This window comes from Cupressus sempervirens, chromosome 7 (assembly GCF_028749045.1).
Source record: "Cupressus sempervirens isolate cs-2001-9-10 chromosome 7, ASM2874904v1, whole genome shotgun sequence".
NCBI classification, from domain to species: Eukaryota; Viridiplantae; Streptophyta; class Pinopsida; order Cupressales; family Cupressaceae; genus Cupressus; species Cupressus sempervirens.
The window spans coordinates 109,889,994-109,908,753 of record NC_143124.1 but is presented as its reverse complement, the minus strand read 5'-3'; positions in this window follow the sequence as shown (position 1 = coordinate 109,908,753).

The following is an 18,760-nucleotide window of genomic DNA, read 5'->3' as shown; positions in this document are numbered from 1 at the left end:
ATAGCTAGCTTATGTTTCCTAGTCATGGGCATGTCTTTTGTTATGGCTTTATATAGGTAGATGTATAGGGTCTGGACTTTATTTAATATTATGCTGTCAGAAATTATGTAAAAACTCTCAAGTTTTAGGATCCCTGTAAAACCTATTTTTCTTAATCAAAAACTATCATTTAGCATTCAAATAAATAAATACCAAAAAAAACATATAATGAAATATAACCCTTACTTGCAAAGTCCTTACCAACTAGAAACGAGTGGAAATATTCTCTTATATAATCTGGTGGGATTAGGACATGGTGGCATGCTAGGATTAAGCCTTGGACATCTTATCCTCCTCTTCTTGTGTCTTAGGACACATCTCATTAGTCAACTTCAAATGACCAGGTAAAGGTGTGCTGACAACTTTAGCATTCTCCATAGAGAAACATTGCAACACCTTCTCCACATATCAACCTGAGATAGCATCAATATTATGTTCTTCCTATCTCTACAAATCTTCATACCAAGGATTTGTTTGGCTGCCCCCAAATCTTTCATAGCAAATGCATGTGCTAACTGGTGTTCCAACCCCTTAATATGATCCATTTTAGACCCAACTACAAGCATATCATCAACATATAAACATAAAATAGTGTAGCTATCATCATCCAACCTCTTAAAGTAAACATAGTGATCTGAATGACACCTATTGTAACCATGCTCATGCATAATACTATCAAATTTTAGATACCATTGCCAAGGTACTTGTTTCAAGCCATATAAACTTTTCTTCAATTTTCACACTAAGTTCTCCTTACCTTTGACCTTAAATCCCTATGACTAAGCTGTATATATTTCTTCATCCAAATCACCATGAAGAAAGGTTGTTTTAACATCAAGCTACTCTAAATGCAAATCTTCAGTAGTCACAAGACTTAAAACAGTACATATAGAAGTCATCTTAACAATAGGAGAAAATATCTCATCAAAATCAATGCCCTTTTTTGTGCAAATCCTTTTACAGATAACCTGGCTTTAAATATTTTCTTACCTCCTTCCTCTTCTTTCAACCTGCAAACCCACTTATTCTATAATGCACTGTTACCTACAGGCAACTTGCATAAATCCCAAGTCTTATTCTTTACCAAAGATTCCATTTCATCTTTCATTGCAAACTCCCACTAAATCTTAGTATCCACCTGCACAGCTTCATCATAACATTTAAGTTCATCAGCATTAGTAAGTAAAATTGAATAAAAAGAGGGAGAGAATCTTTCTAGAGGTCCAATTTACCTTGTTGAATATCTAACATTCACCAGTGTGTGTGTGATTTTTTTGTTGTGCTTGTTGCACATCATGAGGAATGGCTAGAACATCAAATTTTGGAGTATCATCTAGGACTACATAATTGTTAGATTGTGGTGACTGATCAGGAAAGTATTGTACATACAAAAAAAAATTTGTTACTATTTGCCAATCGTTTTGGTACTATTTGCCATTCGTAGATTTGCCACTAAAGTTATGGCTAATTATGGCTGACATATTATAACCCTAAAGTGGTTTAATACTTGTATAAAAGGGTTTAGGGTTGGGTATTCTTCATTATGTTGTGATGCAAAATTGGTTCTTGCGGCAGTATTGCGCTGTAAGGGATTACGAATTGCAATCAGGTTGTAATCACTAGATTTTAATAAGATCGGACTTGCTATTTGGTGAATGTAGCCCAAGGATTGGGTGAACCACGTTAAATCTTGGTGCCTTGTGTTCATTTTTGTGTGATCTATTATTTTCTATTATTGGTTATATTTGCATGTAGTTTTTATTTTTGTCTATGATTTATCCTAACAAGTGGTATCAGAGCGAGGTTGTCTTTCAGTTATCCTCTCCAGGAAAGTCTCATGGTTAAGTGGGAGTCTCATGGTTAAGTTGGAGCGATGGCAGATGAGGGTAAGTTGAGGTTTGACAAGTTTAATGAGTAGAACTTCCAGTTATGGAAAATGCAAATGGAAGACTATCTATATCAGAAGGATTTATGCAAGTCATTGGAAGGCAAAGCCAAGAATCAGGGAACTATGTCAGAGGCTAAATGTGATCTTTTGGACAGAAAGGCACTTGAAAGCATTCGGTTATGCTTGGCACCATCGGTGGCATTTAATATTACAAAAGAAAAGACGACAGAAGATTTGATGAAAATCCTATCAACAGTGTATGAAAAGCTCTCTACTTCAAACAAGGTATTTCTCATGGAGCGTTTATTTAATATGAAAATGGCAGAAGGTGGATCTGTTGGAGATCATTTAAATGAGTTTAATACTATTACTAGTCAGTTATCTTCTGTAGGTATCAATTTTGATGAAGAAATTAGGGCTTTCTTGATTTTGTGTTCTTTGCCTGAAAGTTGGAATGGCTTGGTAACGGTAGTGAGTAATTTTGTTCTTGGATCTAGTACCCTAAAATATGATGATGTGATCGCTATTTTTTTGAGTGAGGAAACTAGTAGGAAATCCTCAGGTGGATCTACATCAGGAAGTTCTTTGAATGCACAAAGTAGGGGCAGAACAATTGAAAGAGGAAGTAACTCTAGAAATCGTGAGAAATCAAGAGGAAAGTCAAAGGGGAGGAGCTCTCAATCGAGAGGACCAAATGATTGCTGGTACTATGAGAAACCAGGGCACAAAAAGAAAGATTGCTAGAATCCAAAGAAAAATGAAGGAGATTAATCAAATGGAGATAAGGAGGCAAATGTGGTAAGTAACAAATCTAAAGAGGATGCTTTGCTTCTGTCTTTAGAGAGTGTTGATGATTCATGGGTTTTAGATTCTGGTGCTTCATTTCATGCTACACCTCATAGAGGTTATTTCATTGATTATTTCCAAAGGGATTTTGGGCTTGTTTATTTGGGGGATAATGAACCCTGTCAAGTTGTTGGAAAGGGAAAAATTAAGATTAAGTTGCGGAATGGGAATCATTGGCTACTACATGAGGTAAGACATGTTCCAAGGCTGAGGAGAAATTTAATTTCAGCCGGGCAACTTGGTGATAAGGGTTGTGTAGTTACTTTTAATGATAAAAATTGGAAGGTTTCAAAAGGTTCCCTTGTAATAGCAAAAGGTGTGAAAGTAGGCACCTTATATCTTTGTACAGGTCATATTGTTCCTACTACTTTGATTGTTTTAGAGAAAAATGAATGTTCAGAAACAATTGCTACGGTTGAGTAGGGAGAACAAATAGTTGTTGTAGATTCTAATACAACGTTGTGGCACAACAAGCTTGGGCACATGAGTGAGAAATGTATGATAGTACTTCATTCAAAGAAAGTTTTACCAGGTCTAAAATGTGTTAATATGAATTTCTATGAAAGTTGTGTGTATGGAAAATAAAAGAGAGTGAGTTTTGTAAAGACTGAGAAGGAAAACAAAAAGGAGAAATTAGAGTTTGTGCATATAGATGTATGGGGACTAGCTTAGGTATTTTCCCTTGGTGGCTCTCATTATTATGTTACATTTATTGATGATGCAACTAGAAAAGTATGGGTTTATTTCCTTAGACATAAATCTAATGTATTTCAAACTTTTAAGAAATGGAAATGCTTGGTTGAAAATGAGATTGGTAAGAAATTAAAATGTCTCAGATCTTATAATGGTGGTGAGTATTGCAATCATGAATTTGAAGATTATTGCTGTACTAATGGTATTCATAGACAGAAGACTATTCCAAGGACTCCATAGGAAAATGGAGTGGTTGAACGCATGAACAGGACTATAATGGAGTGTGCAAGGAGCATGAGGTTGCATGTTGTGTTGCCCTTACACATGTGGGTGGAGGTTGTCAATACTACAGTATATTTGATTAATAGAGGTCCCTCTACTCCTTTGGGTTGTGGTATTCCATAGGAAGCATGGACTGGTAAGAAGGTGAGTTATTCTTTTCTCAAGACCTTCGGTTGTGAAGCTTTTACTCATATAGACTCTGAAAATAGAACCAAGCTAGAAGCTAAATCAAAGAAATGTGTCTTTGTTACATATGGCATTAATGAATTTGGTTATAGGCTTTGGGATTTTGAAAATCTTAAAATTTTTAGAAGTCAGGATGTCATATTTAATGAGAAAGTGTTGTACAAAGATTTGTTGCAGCAAAATGAGAAGAAAGAAGATGATTATGTAGTGCTAGATGATACTCCAAAAGCTGATGTTTCAACCATTCCTCATGATGTGCAACAACAGCAACAACAAATATCACACACACCAGTAAATGTTAGATGATCAACGAGGCAAATTAGACCTCCACAAAGATTTTCTCCCTCTTTGTATTCTATTTTACTTACTGATGCTGGTGAACTTGAAAGTTATGATGAAGCTGTGTAGGTGGATACTAAGATTCAGTGGGAGTCTGCAATGAAAGATGAAATGGACTCTTTGCTACAGAATAAGACATGGGATCTATGCAAGTTGCCTACAGGTAAAAAGGCTTTACAGAATAAGTGGGTTTACAGGTTAAAAGAAGAGGAAGGAGGTAAGAAAAGATTTAAGGCCAAGGTAGTTGTAAAAGGATTTGCACAGAAAAAGGGAATTTATTTTGATGAGATATTTTCTCCTATTGTTAAAATGACTTCTATCCGTACTGTTTTAAGTCTTGTGGCTACTGAAGATTTGCATTTAGAGCAGTGTGATGTTAAAATAGCCTTTCTTCATGGTGATTTGGATGAAGAAATATATATGGCCCAGCTACGGGGATTTGAGGTCAAAGGTAAGGAGAACTTAGTGTGCAAATTGAAGAAAAGTTTATATGGCTTGAAGCAAGCACCACGACAATGGTATCTAAAATTTGACAGGTTTATGCATGACCATGGCTATAATAGGTGTCATTCAGATTATTGTGTTTATTTTAAGAGGTTGGATGATGATAGCTACATTATTTTATGTCTATATGTTGATGATATGCTTGTAGCTGGGTCTAACATGGATCATATTAAGGGGTTGAAATGCTAGTTAGCACATGCATTTGCTATGAAGGATTTGGGGGTAGAAAAATAAATCCTTGGTATTAAGATTTGCAGAGATAGGAAGAACAGAACATTGACGCTATCTCAAGCTGATTATGTTGAGAAGGTGTTGCAACATTTCTTTGTGGAGAATGCTAAAGCTATCAGTACACCTTTACCTGGTCATTTGAAATTGACTAAGGAGATGTGTCCCAAGACACAGGAAGAGGAGGATAAGATGTCCAAGGTACCCTATGATTCAGCTATAGGAAGCTTGATGTATGCTATGGTATGCACTAGGCCAGATATTGCACATGTAGTGGGAGTCGTTAGCAGGTATATGAGTCATCCAGGATTTGAGCATTAGAATGCTTTCAAGTGGATTCTCTAATATTTGAGAGGAACATCCAATAAGTGTTTACACTTTGGGGGCTCTACTACTGATTTACAGGGCTATGTTGACTCAGATTTGGTAGGGGATATTGATACCAGGCGAAGTACTACAGGTTATGTCTTTACTGTTTGTGGGGCAGCTGTGAGCTGAGTTTCTAGGTTACAAAAGATTAATGCTCTATCCACTATAGAGGCAGAGTATGTTGCTGCTACAAAGGCAGCCAAGGAGATGATATGGTTTCAGTTCTTCTTGGAAGAATTGGGACATCCTCAGAAGGATAATTATTTGTTCATAGGTAGTCAGAGTGCCATTCATCTTGCTAAGAATTCAGCTCTACATTTTAAGACCAAACACATACAGTTGCGGTACCATTTCATTCGATCAATTTTGGAGGATGGACAATTAAAGTTGGAGAAGATACATACCAATGACAATCCAATAGATATGTTGACAAAGATTGTAACAAGGGAGAAGTTGAACTCCTCTTCAGCTTTGGTTGGCCTTTTAGACTGAACATGAATAAAAGAACAGTAGAGTCCAGGGTGGTTTGATCCAGTGGGAGCCCCATGTGGTAGTGGTATTGCTATAGGATCAATCTCCAAGTGAGAAATTATTGTTTAGTGTGGAGCCTAATTAGTCCCCAAGTGGGAGATTGTTAGATTATGGTGACCGATCAGGAAAGTATTGTACATACTTCATAATTAGTGGGGTTCAAAAAAAAAAAATTGGTACTATTCACCAATCGTTTTGGTACTATTCACTATTCGTAGATTTTTCACTAAAGTTATGGCTAATTATGGCTGACATTTTATAACCCTAAAGCGGTTTAATACTTGTATAAAAGGGTATAGGGTTGGGTATTTTTCATTATGTTGTGATGCGAAATTGGTTCTTGCGGCGGTATTGAGCTGTAAGGGATTACAGATTGTAATCAAGTTGTAATCACTGGATTGTAATAAGATCAGACTTGCTATTTGGTGGACATAAACCAAGGATTGGGTGAACCACGTTAAATCTTGGTACCTTGTGTTCATTTCTGTGTGATCTATTATTTTCTATTATTGGTTATATTTACATGTAGTTTTTATTTCTGTCTGTGGTTTATCCTAACAATAATCATCTTCTTTCTTCTCATGTTATTGCAATAGATCTTTGCACAACATTTTCTCATTGAATATGACATCCTTACTTCTTACAATTTTATGATTTTAAAAATCCTATGTCCTATAACCAAATTCATTAATGCCATATCCAAAAAAATACACATTTCTTTGACTTAGCTTCTAGCTTGGTTCTATTTTTAGAATCTATGTGAGCAAATGCCTCACAACTGAAGGTTTTGAGAAAAGAATAATTCACCTTCTAACTAGTCCTACCAGAGGCCAAAGGAGTAGAGGGACCTCTATTAATCAAATATATAGCAATATTGGCAACCTCCACCCACATGTGTAAGGGCAACCCAACATGCAACTTCATGCTCCTTGCACATTCCATTATAGTCCTGTTCATGCATTTAGCCACTCCATTTTCCTGTGGAGTCCTTGGAACATTTTTCTGTCTATGAATACCATTAGTGGAGAAATAATCTTCAAATTCATGACTTCAATACTCATGACCATTATTAGATCTAAGACATTTTAATTTCTTACTAATCTCATCTTCAACCAAGCATTTCCATTTTTTAAAATTTTGAAATATATCAAATTTTTGTCTAAGGAAATAAACCCATACTTTTCTAGTTGTGTCATCAATAAATGTAAGATAATAATGAGAGCCACCAAGGAAAGATACCTGAGCTAGTCCCCATCCATTGTTATGCACAAGCTCTAATTTCTCCTTTTTGTTTTCCTTCCCAATCTTTACAAAACTCACTCTCTTTTGTTTTCCATACACACAGCTTTCACAAAAATCCATATTAACACATTTCAGACCTAGTAAAACTTTCTTTGAATGAAGTACTTTCATACCTTTCTCACTCATGTTCCCAAGTCTGTTGTGCTACAATGTTGTATTAGAATCTACAACAGCTATTTGTTCTCCTTGCTCAACTATAGCAATTGTTCCTGAACATTATTTTTTCTTTGAAACAATTAAAGTAGGAGGAACAATTGACTTGTACAAAGATATAAGGTGCCTACTTTCACACCTTTTGCTACTACAAGGGAACCTTTTGAAACCTTCCAATTTTTATCATTAAAAGTAACTACAAAACCCTCATCACTGAGTTGCCCTGCTGAAATTAAATTCCTACTCAGCCTTGGAATATGTCTTACATCATGTACTAGCCAATGATTCCCATTCTGCAACTTAATCTTAATTTTTACCTTTCCAACAATCTGACAAGGTTCATTATCCCCCAAATAAATAAGCCCAAAATCCCCTTGGACATAATCAATGAAATAACCTCTATGAGGTGTAGCATGAAATGAAGCACCAGAATTTAAAACCCATGAATCATCAACACTTTTTAAAGACAAAAGAAAAGCATCCTCTTCGAATTTTTTACTTACCACATTTTCCTTCTTTTCTCCATCTAATTTATCTCCGTCATTTTTCTTTTGATTCCAACAATCTTTCTTTTTATGACTTTGTTTCCCATAGTACTAGCAGTCGTTTGATCCTCTCAATTGAGACCAACTCCCCTTTGACTTTCCTCTTGATTTTCCACGAGTTCTAGAATTACTTCCTCTCGCAGTCGTTTTACCCCTACTTTTTGCATTCAAAGCACTTCTTGATGTAGATCCACCTAAGATTTTCCTACGAGTTTCCTCACTCAAAACAACACCGATTACATCATCATATTTTAGGATACTAGATCTAAGAATAGAATTACTCACAGCCATTACCAAGCAATTCCAGCTTTAAGGAAAAAAACACAAAATCAAGAGAGCCCTAATTTTCTCCTCAAAATTGATACCCACAAAAGATAACTAACTAGTAATAGTATTAAACTCATTTAAATGATTTGCAATAGATCCACCTTCTACCATTTTCATATTAAATAAACGCTTCATGAGAAATACCTTGTTTGAAGAGGAGGGCTTTCCATACAGTGTTGTTAGGGTTTTCATCAACTCTTTTGTTTTCTTTTCTTTGCTAATAATAAATAACACTGATGGTGCCAAGCATAATCAAATGCTTCCAAGTGTCTTTCTATCCAAAAGATCTCATTCATCATTTGGCATAGATCGCTAATTCTTGGCTTTACCTTCTAACGACTTCCATAAATCCTTTTGATAAAGATAATCTTCTATTTGCATCATCCATAACTGAAAGTTTTTCCCATTAAACTTGTCAACCCTAAGCTTACCCTCATCTGCCATCACTCCAACTCAACTATGAGACTTTCCTACAGAGGATAACTAAAAAGACAAGCTCACTCTAATACCACTCATTAGGATTAAACCACTAACAAAAATAACAATTACATGCAAATATAACCAATAACAAAAAATAATAGATCACACAAAAAAGAACACAAGACACCAAGATTTAATGTGGTTCACCCAATCCTTGGGCTATGTCTACTAGATAGCAAGTCTGTTATTATTACGATCCAGTGATTATAACTTGATCATAATTTTTAATCCCTTATAGCTCAATACCACCGCAAGAACTAATTTCACATCACAACTATGAAACAATCCCTAACCCTAAGCTCTTTTGTACAAGTATTTTTATCATTTTAGGGTTATAATTAATAATTACATGTCGGCCCAAAATCCCAATAAAATAGGGCCCAAAGAATTTATGAAGTATGTATAGTATTTTCCTGATCAGTCACCATAATCTAACATGGCAAAGAGAGGAGATAGTTTTTAGTGATTGTAATAAGTCAAAATATACATCTATTAAACATGAGGCTAAGTTAGGATAATCATATTGATATTTTTCCCAAATTAGTCACCTGAGTTTAGGGAGTATTATTCTACATTAAAATTCCCTTAAGACTATGACTTTAATATATTCATGTCATTGTAAAACCTACCATTTTCAAATAAAAATAAAAATATTCTAACATAAACTAAAATATATTAATAATATGTCTTTTATCTCTTGTCCATAACCTACCAAATTTTAAGACTTAGGAGTAAATCTTGAACAATATAAATTTCAAAATAATGATATAAAATTTAATTGAAAAAAAATTCAATCTTTAATACCAATAGATTTTTGACTATGTGACCACCCAAATGAAGAGGGATTTCAAGTTTTTGAGCTCATTTTCAATGAATTTCCTACCTAAAGAAATAGGGATGTAAAAGTAATGATTGCATAGAGTGTACAAACATTGAATAAATTTTAATGCCTTGCAAATGAGCTTGAAATTTTTCCTGTGTGTTTTGTCCTAGGTTCATCACTTCATTGATTTGTGCATCTCTGGCCAAATTGATTTCCATCTGCATATAATTTCTTTAAACATTGAACCATAAAGAATCCTTATAAGACATGGACCAATTCAAAAAAAAAAACAAAAAAGACAAGAAGGAACCCTAACAATAGAAAATGATACAAATTTAAATTAAAATGAATGGAAAAAAACCTAAAAAGAGCTTAGATTAATCGGACCTCAAAAATATCATAAGATCTCTAATCTAACCTCAAAATTTTCATAATATCTCATCTCTACCATGAATATGCCCTAGTGAATGTATGCTGACGTCAAAACGACCATTTTAGAAGATTTAATAATTAATATTGTTAATTTTAGTTTAATTGTTAAAACTTAAAAAATGATCATTTTGATGTTGGTATAGAAAGAATATTATAAGATGTGATCTATCAATGCATTTATCATCCAAATTATTAGTAGCCTAAATGAGAAACAAGCCCTAACTAGAATAGCATGAGATCTCAACTCTCTATACATTTATTATTTAAATTATGGTTATCATGAATGCAATGATATTGGGGGTGAGAGAGGGTTAAACTCTTGACCTCGGGACTTCTCAATGGCTAATATTGGTGGCATTCAATAGTTTAGAGATGTATTTAAATTTGACTTGAATAATTTGTCTTAGGCTTTGTCCTCTTGTTAAGATGGGAAGCAAAGATAGATTTGTTGCAAGAAGCCAATGCAATTGAATACCATTCCAAATTAGGAAGACAAGTGATGAAAACTAAAAATGGTTTATGATCTTAGCATCTGTGGATTATGGGCCCAACACCCTTCCACTTCATCCAACACCCTTTCTATGTCAATGCATTTTTAGAATTTTAAAAGTTACCTTCCCTTTCATTCATTTTTAATAATTAGCTATCATCCACGACTCTGAGATCATTCATTGATAATTACCATGTAACTCGACTAAACAATTACTGTGTAAACCAACAGAACTTAGATGAATAAGATAAGCATAGCACTTCCAAAGAATTCAAACAACAATTTTTTCCATGCATGATCAGATGATGGTTATGAATGAATCAATCACACAATGACCTTCCTCCTCTATAAATTTGAATATTCCAATCCTCCATATGTTTTTAGGTGAAGAAAGAAAGTACAAAGATATCACATTTCTATATTATTTGAAACATTTATTTATTATTATTATTACTAAATTGTTAGGTTTCTATTGTAAAAATTAAAAGAGAATAACTAAAATAATTTAGAATGTGCGATAGAGGAATTGAAAAGAATATGTGCATCAATTGTTAACGTTGAAGCAACCATGAATATTTTTGTTTATTAAACTACAAAGAAATCTTTATAGGAATCTTGCCCTGGAAAGATTATAAAGAAAAAAAAGTTAATAGAAACTACATAGCTACCCAAATCTAGTATTTGCAATGTCGTGAAATTTCTGACTAGTATCTCTGCTAGAAAACAAAAACAAAAAAAAAAAGCATTTCAAGAAAACTACTTTCTCCTTTGTAAAAGGAAACTATATCTTATGGGAAATGCACATATTTTATCTCAGAGCTCATGTGGTCTACTTTAAAACCAAAGTAAACTAAAATGGTAAAACTCATTTGGTAAAACTCATTTTATTTAGGCAATGCATTTTAAGCTAGGTAATAAAATTGGTGTTCTTTAAAATATATATTTCAAAATAAGGGATACAACTAATGTAAACATGAGAGAAAATAAGTATCTAATGACCTTTCAAGGCTAAAGCTTATGTTCAAATACCATAAATATAATAGAATGTTGTAATTGGGAATAATGTACTGCAGTTTGAAACAAAAATCACTAGTCTTAGTAGAACTTTACCATGAAATAAAATGATCAAAAGTGCCAATGACAAGAGTGGAGGCATTTAGAGCCTTTGCGTTTTAAACTAAAAATTCTAGATGATAGCCTCCGTCAAAGTTAATATTCATTTGAATCTATTACAACACAAGAAATACACTAATCATAACATTTTAAACTATTAGATAAGTGTATTAATATAAAGATGCCACAAATTAAAAAATACAAGTGTATTAATATAAAGATGCCACAAATCAAAAAAATACATTTTAAATTATAAAATTGCACTTTAATAAAACATTTTCTTCAAAGCATAGGATAAAAGGACAATACATTGTTTCTAGGAAATGAACTAATAAGTAAAGGGGACATGAAAACTATAGTCTCCCCTATTTATGGCGCGACTAACAATGGGTCAATGTTCAAAGTCCCCGCAAGGATGTCTTTTCCTCTTCCAAATTCTAAATGTCAATAGCATTGATAAGGCTGCCGAATTCAAAGTGTCAGCTAATCATATTATGTATTGGTATTAATCAGACTGATACAAGAATATGGGAGACATACACTTACGACTAAGCAATCTCCATTATTATTTAAGACATATCAGAGTAACAGAACATCCTTTACTTAATGTGTGTGAAATCATTAAAAATATAGCTGGCTGAAATTTACTCTGTGGTCTCCGCTTAGAAGACAAATTTCAGCCGCCTACCGTACATTTTCTTCTCTACTAGAACCACAAGTCGGTACTGTCGGTGGCAATCAGATTGTAATGCACGGTAAAGATTGCATGATTTGTACTCCATCTATCTCGTCACATATGAGTTGAACCACGCCGTGGGAATACAAACAAAACCAATGGACGAAATAAACATAAATGTCTTTCGTTGTATGGGATTTTGGACTTTCTCATGTTGGTTATTTTTTACGTGGATGGAAATTTTATATTTTTAAGGAGATGTTTGCCACTGAAAAGTAAAATTCATTTTTAATTTTACTTTGTGTTTCTTTATTATTCTTATTTATTTAAGTGGTTGTCATTTTTTATTTTTTTTCATTTATTTGAGGGGTTGTGGAACCCACACAGATGTCTATGTTTTCTTGTTTGTTCCAATTTATGAAAATCTATCATTTTGGTAAAGACTAACTCACATTTTGCTTTCTTGTAGACTTGTGAAGTTTCTAGGAAGCTTCCAACTCCCCATAAATTCCTTACTTTGTCCTTACCTCCATTAGAATTTAGTGGGATATGTAATTTTGAAATATTTAATGGAAAGTTTCACTTTGAAGTGTGAGGGATTTTGGCTGTCCATGTATTTGTTACCTTCTAACTTACATTGAGTCTCAAAACTCTTATGGATGTTTATCACTTTTACACAAAATTCTTGTTTTCCTCTACTTCTTGCTTCTAGACTCTGCTCTTCCATTTGTAGAGTTGTGGAACCCACATGAAAGTACAAACTCTCTGTTGGTCCCAATTCCTAAAAATCTATCATTCTCATAAGTCTATCACACATTTCACTTACAAACTTGTGAAGTTTCTATGAAGCTTCACACTTCAATATACAAACTTTGTGTTGATCCCAATTCCTAAATATCTATCATTCTCATAAGTCTATCACACATTCCACTTACAAACTTGTGAAGTTTCTAAGAAGCTTCACACTTCCCACAAATTAGTACTTTGTCATGTATTTAACATCCTACAATGTCCCATCACAAGGTTTCTGTGAAGAACCTCCTTATAGCAATATCGTGAGAATGCTCGAAATAACAGAATACAAAGTGATAGCAGAACTCAGAATGAATCTACTGATCGCAGGCCACTTCGAGGGGGTAACCTCCTTTGAGCAAGCTCAATACAATAAATTCGTCTGTGCCCATTAAGGGCCTCAACCTATTCTTATATACTGGGTACGATCTAGAAAAGTAATACTACCTATGCATGTGGGATAATAAAATATACTCACGGGACGACTTACAAAGCATATGCGTCCAACAACACTACTCTAATAAACAGAAGGAACACACAGGTTCCTAACATCCCCTCTCCCTTAGAAAAAAGCTTTGTCCTCAAAGCTTAAGGTGTGGAAATTGTTGTTGAATCTGAAGAAGGGGTTCCCAGGTAGCATCCTCTGGTTGCATGCCATGCCACTGAATCAAGACCTCAGAGATGGAGCGAGAGCGAAGCTGGCGAGTGCGCTGGTCAATGATTGCCACCGGCTCTAGGATAATGGATCCTTCCGTATCCATTTCAGGGAGAGTAGTTTGTGCTCTGACAGTGGTACCCAGAACTTTCTTTAGACAAGAAACATGAAAGACTGGATGAATGCGGGAAGAAGGAGGAAGTTCCAGTTTATAAGCAACTGAACCAATCTTCTGCAGAACCTTATAAGGCCCATAAAATTTTGGGGCCAGCTTATGACGCCCTTTCAGCTTTAGGGAGGATTGTTTGTATGGTTGTAGACGAAGAAAAACCATATCCCCAACTTGAAATGAGCGCTCAGAACGGTGTTGATCTATTTGCTGTTTCATCCGATTACGGGCCATGTGAAGATTATCCTGTAAGGTACGAAGAATCTGATCCCTGCTGCGGAGAACTATGTCAACTGCCTGGACTAGTGAGCTGTTGGGAGTGTAGGGAAGGAGCACTGGAGGTGCCTGACCATAGACTGCTTCATATGGAGTCATTTTAGAGGCAGTGTGGTAAGAGGTATTGTACCACCATTCAGCTAAAGGGAGCCACTTGGCCCACTGATGTTGTTGTTCGGAAGTGAAGCAACGAAGATAAGTTTCCAAGCATTTATTGACAATTTCAGTTTGACCATCAGTTTGTGGGTGATAGCCCGAACTCATCTTCAGTTTGGTGCCAGTTTTCTGAAACAGTTCAGTCCAAAAATGACTGGTAAAAGTTGCATCACGATCAGAGACAATGGAAGAAGGGAGTCCATGAAGACGAAATATTTGGTCCATGAAGATTTGTGCAACAGAGGAGGCAGTATAGGGGTGGCTGAGGGCACAAAAATGACTATATTTCGAGAGACGATCAACCACAACCAAGATCACTATCTTGCCACCGGATTTAGGAAGCCCTTCAATGAAATCCATAGAAATATCAGTCCAAATCCGTGTAGGGATGGGCAATGGTTTGAGCAAGCCAGGAAGGAGGGTCGTTTCACCCTTGTGGCGTTGGCAAGTATCACATTCAGCCACCATCTGTTGAATCGTCTGTTTCATCCCTTTCCAAAAGAAGTTTCTCCTTGCTCGCTCATAAGTTTTGAGGAAGCCTGAGTGCCCTGCTGAAGGAGAAGCATGGAGTTCATAAAAAATAGCCTGATATAGAGCTGGGTTCTGAGGGAGCACTAGCCGACCCTTGTATCGAAGAGAAGCACCATCCCAAGAGTAATGTGGTATAGCAGAAGGATTATTGGCTAGCTGGTGAATGATTTGAGATAAAGAAGAGTCACTGTCATAGCCCTGCTGAACAGACGCTAACCAATTGGGAATGGGCATAGAAATAGCGAAAAGGGAAGCTTGATTATCAAATGTGCGAGAAAGAGCATCTGCCACAATATTCTCCTTACCCGTCTTGTAGGTGATCTCATAATCATACCCCATGAGTTTGCTGACCCATTTGTGTTGTGTAGGAGAGGATACCCGTTGTTCCAGGAAGTATTTCAGACTTTGGTGATCGGTTCTGATGCAAAAAGACTCCTTAAGAGGTATGGTCGCCACTTCTGTACAGCATGCAAAATAGCCATCATTTCTTTTTCATAAGTAGAGAGGGCTAGATTCTTACCAGAGAGGGCTTTGCTAGTGAACGCAATAGGATGGTCATCTTGCAGGAGAACAGCACCCAATCCATTGCCGCAAGCATCACTCTCAATAGTGAAGGGTTTGGAAAAATTTGGCATCGCGAGAACAGGTGTACTGCACATAGCCTGTTTCAGTTGTTCAAATGCAGTCTCAGCAACAGGGGTCCAGGAGAAGGCATCCTTTTTTAATAGAGCTGTCAATGGTGCTGCAATTTTCTCGTAATCTTTGACAAACTTGCGGTAGTAGCCAGTCAACCCCAAAAAACCCCGAAGGCTCTTGAGAGTTTTAGGATGCGGCCAAGTTTTCATGGCATCTATTTTTGTAGGATCCACCCGCACTCCATGGTGTGCAACAATATGCCCGAGATACTCCACTTCCTCCTGGCCAAACACACATTTAGATAGTTTTGCACAGAGTTGATGATCAGAGAGAAGTTGCAAGACAAGCTCCAGATGATGGAGATGCTCAGCCCAAGTTTTGCTATATATGAGGATATCATCAAAGAAGACCAGAATGAATTTCCGGAGGTATGGTCGAAATATGTTATTCATCACTGCCTGAAATGTTGAAGGAGCATTCGTGAGGCCAAAGGGCATGACTAAAAATTCATAGTGACCATCATGTGTGCGGAAGGCAGTTTTAGGTATATCCTCCTCATTAACCCGAATTTGATGATACCCAGAACGAAGATCTAACTTGGAGAAAAAATGAGCCCCATGAAGTTCATCAAGAAGTTCATCAACAACTGGAATGGGAAACTTGTCCTTTATAGTGAGATGATTAAGTGCTCGGAAATCAATGCAGAGTCGCCATGACCCATCTTTTTTGCGAACAAGCAGAACTGGAGAAGAAAAGGAACTGGTACTAGGGCGAATAATACCTTGCTTCAGTAAGTCACGGACAAGTATCTCGATTTCGGTCTTCTGATGAAATGGGTAGCGGTAGGGCCTGATGTTGGGCGGAACACTGCCAGGAAGGAGCTGAATATGGTGGTCCGCTGGACGAGAAGGAGGAAATCCCACAGGTTCAGCAAATATACCAGAATACTTGTCCAAAATGTGTTGGAGATCGGCAGGAGTGCTAGAGACTGCTGATGGCTGCATCTGAATGGAATAGAGCTGAGCGATGACACCATGTGAATTCTTCTTAAGAAGTTTTTCCATACGGTGTGAACTGATGATGCTGAGAGACCCTGGTTGTAAGCTTTTCAAAGTGTGTTGGTGCCCCTCGGCTGAAAACTGCATCCAAAGTTCAGCAAAATCCCAGAGAATGGGGCCAAGAGTGCGTAACCATTGGGCACCCAAAACCACATCATAGCCACCTAAGGGTAAGGCAAACATGTCAGAGCGCATGTTATAATCTCCAATAGAGAGACGCACATTGCGACATTTCCCTTTACAAGGTAAAGTGCCCCCATTGGCAATCATGACTTCAAAGCTAGAGCAGGGATGGATAAAGCAATCAGCCTGTTTGGCTATTCGTGGATCAATGAAGTTATGAGTGCTACCAGAATCAATGAGTATAGTAAGAGGGATCTTCTTGAAGAAACCCTGGACCCGCATGGTTTGTGGAGTAGTGACTCCTGCCAAAGCATGGACAGATATCTCTGGTGGAGCTTCTGGTGAAGGAGGTTCAGGCTGGTGAGGCTCAACCTCAGCATCCACTGTTTCCTGAGCATCTACATATTCTTCCAGTTCCGGTGGAGAATCCACATCCAAGAGATAGAGCTTTTGCTGAACACATCTATGGCCCTGAGACCATTTCTCATCACAATTATAACAAAGCCCTTTGTCTCGCCTGACTCGCATCTCTGTTTCAGACAAGTGCTTGATCGGAGTAGTTCTGGGAGCTGGTATGACTGGAGGGTTGTGAGAACCTGTATTTCTGAATGGAACAAAATTAGATCTGGAGCGTTGTAGAGCACTAATCTTGTCTTCCGCTAACTTAGCCAACCCAAGGGCTTCCATCATTGTAGTAGGTCGAAACATTTTGACTTCTGAGCGAAGTGCATCCTTCAGACCACTGACAAAACAACTACGAAAGAATTCATCAGACAAGCCCTCTGTGTGATTAGCTAATTTTTCAAACTCTATCTGGTATTCTCTTACAGTGCCTGTTTGACGCAGTTTAGTGAGTGCTCCTGTGAAATCATCAAAGGAACTAGGGCCAAAGCGCTCCAAAATGAGGGTGCACAATTCTCTCCACGTTGGGCCTACATTAGCCTTGATGTATCAACGAAACCATTGAAGAGCTTCATGTTCCAAATGAAAAGATGCAAGGGGGACTTTGTGGTTATCCAAAGTATTATGCAAGCTGAAATACTGCTCTGCCCTATAGATCCATCCAGTCGGATCAGAACCATCGAAGCGTGGAAAATCAAGCTTTGGTCCACGGAAATTGCCAGAAGAGGACCCAGTATCTCCTGAATGGTTTTGGCTCAGGGCTGACTGCTGAAAGTTAAGACCCAGAATTTTGTCATCCAGATCTTGAAGTTTGGTTTTGAGGGATGCAATTTCCTCTTCCATGATTTTTGCTCCTGTACGCATAACAACCATTAAACAAGGTTTTTTTTTTTTTTTTTTTTTTTTTTTTGGAATGGGTAGAAGATGAGAAACAAAAACTTTTTTAGTTACGGCAAACTTGGATTTGGGTAAAACTCATATAGGAAATGGGTGTTCGACGGGTGGTGGGAGACTATCTAGGGACAAGGGAAAAAGAAAAATGAGGGTTTCAAGGGTAGGGAGGCGAAATGAGGCGAACAGTCCAAGAGGGATAAGGGAACAAAATGAGGAATTGAATCTTGTGGCTCAGTTTGGTGGCGATTGGATGAGAGGTGAAAAAGATAGGGCAAACCCTAAAATTAGATAAATGAGGGATTTAGGGCTTTGATATGTAAAATTTGGGGTTGGGTCGCCAAGGAAGGAAGTATGCGAAATGATATTGCAGACGTTCTGCGGAAGTATGAGCAGAAACAGAACAACTGAAAAGAGTTATTGCAATAACAAGAGATATTAGAAGTGAGGAACCTGAAGGCCACAACAGAAAAAAAAATTTGATGTAATTTCCACCCAACGAGCCCAAGAGAGTGCTCTGATACCAGATGTGAAGAACCTCCTTATAGCAATATCGTGAGAATGCTCGAAATAACAGAATACAAAGTGATAGCAGAACTCAGAATGAATCTACTGATCGCAGGCCACTTCGAGGGGGTAACCTCCTTTGAGCAAGCTCAATACAATAAATTCGTCCATGCCCATCAAGGGCCTCAACCTATTCTTATATACTGGGTACGATCTAGAAAAGTAATACTACCTATGCATGTGGGATAATAAAATATACTCACGGGACGACTTACAAAGCATATGCGTCCAACAACACTACTCTAATAAACAGAAGGA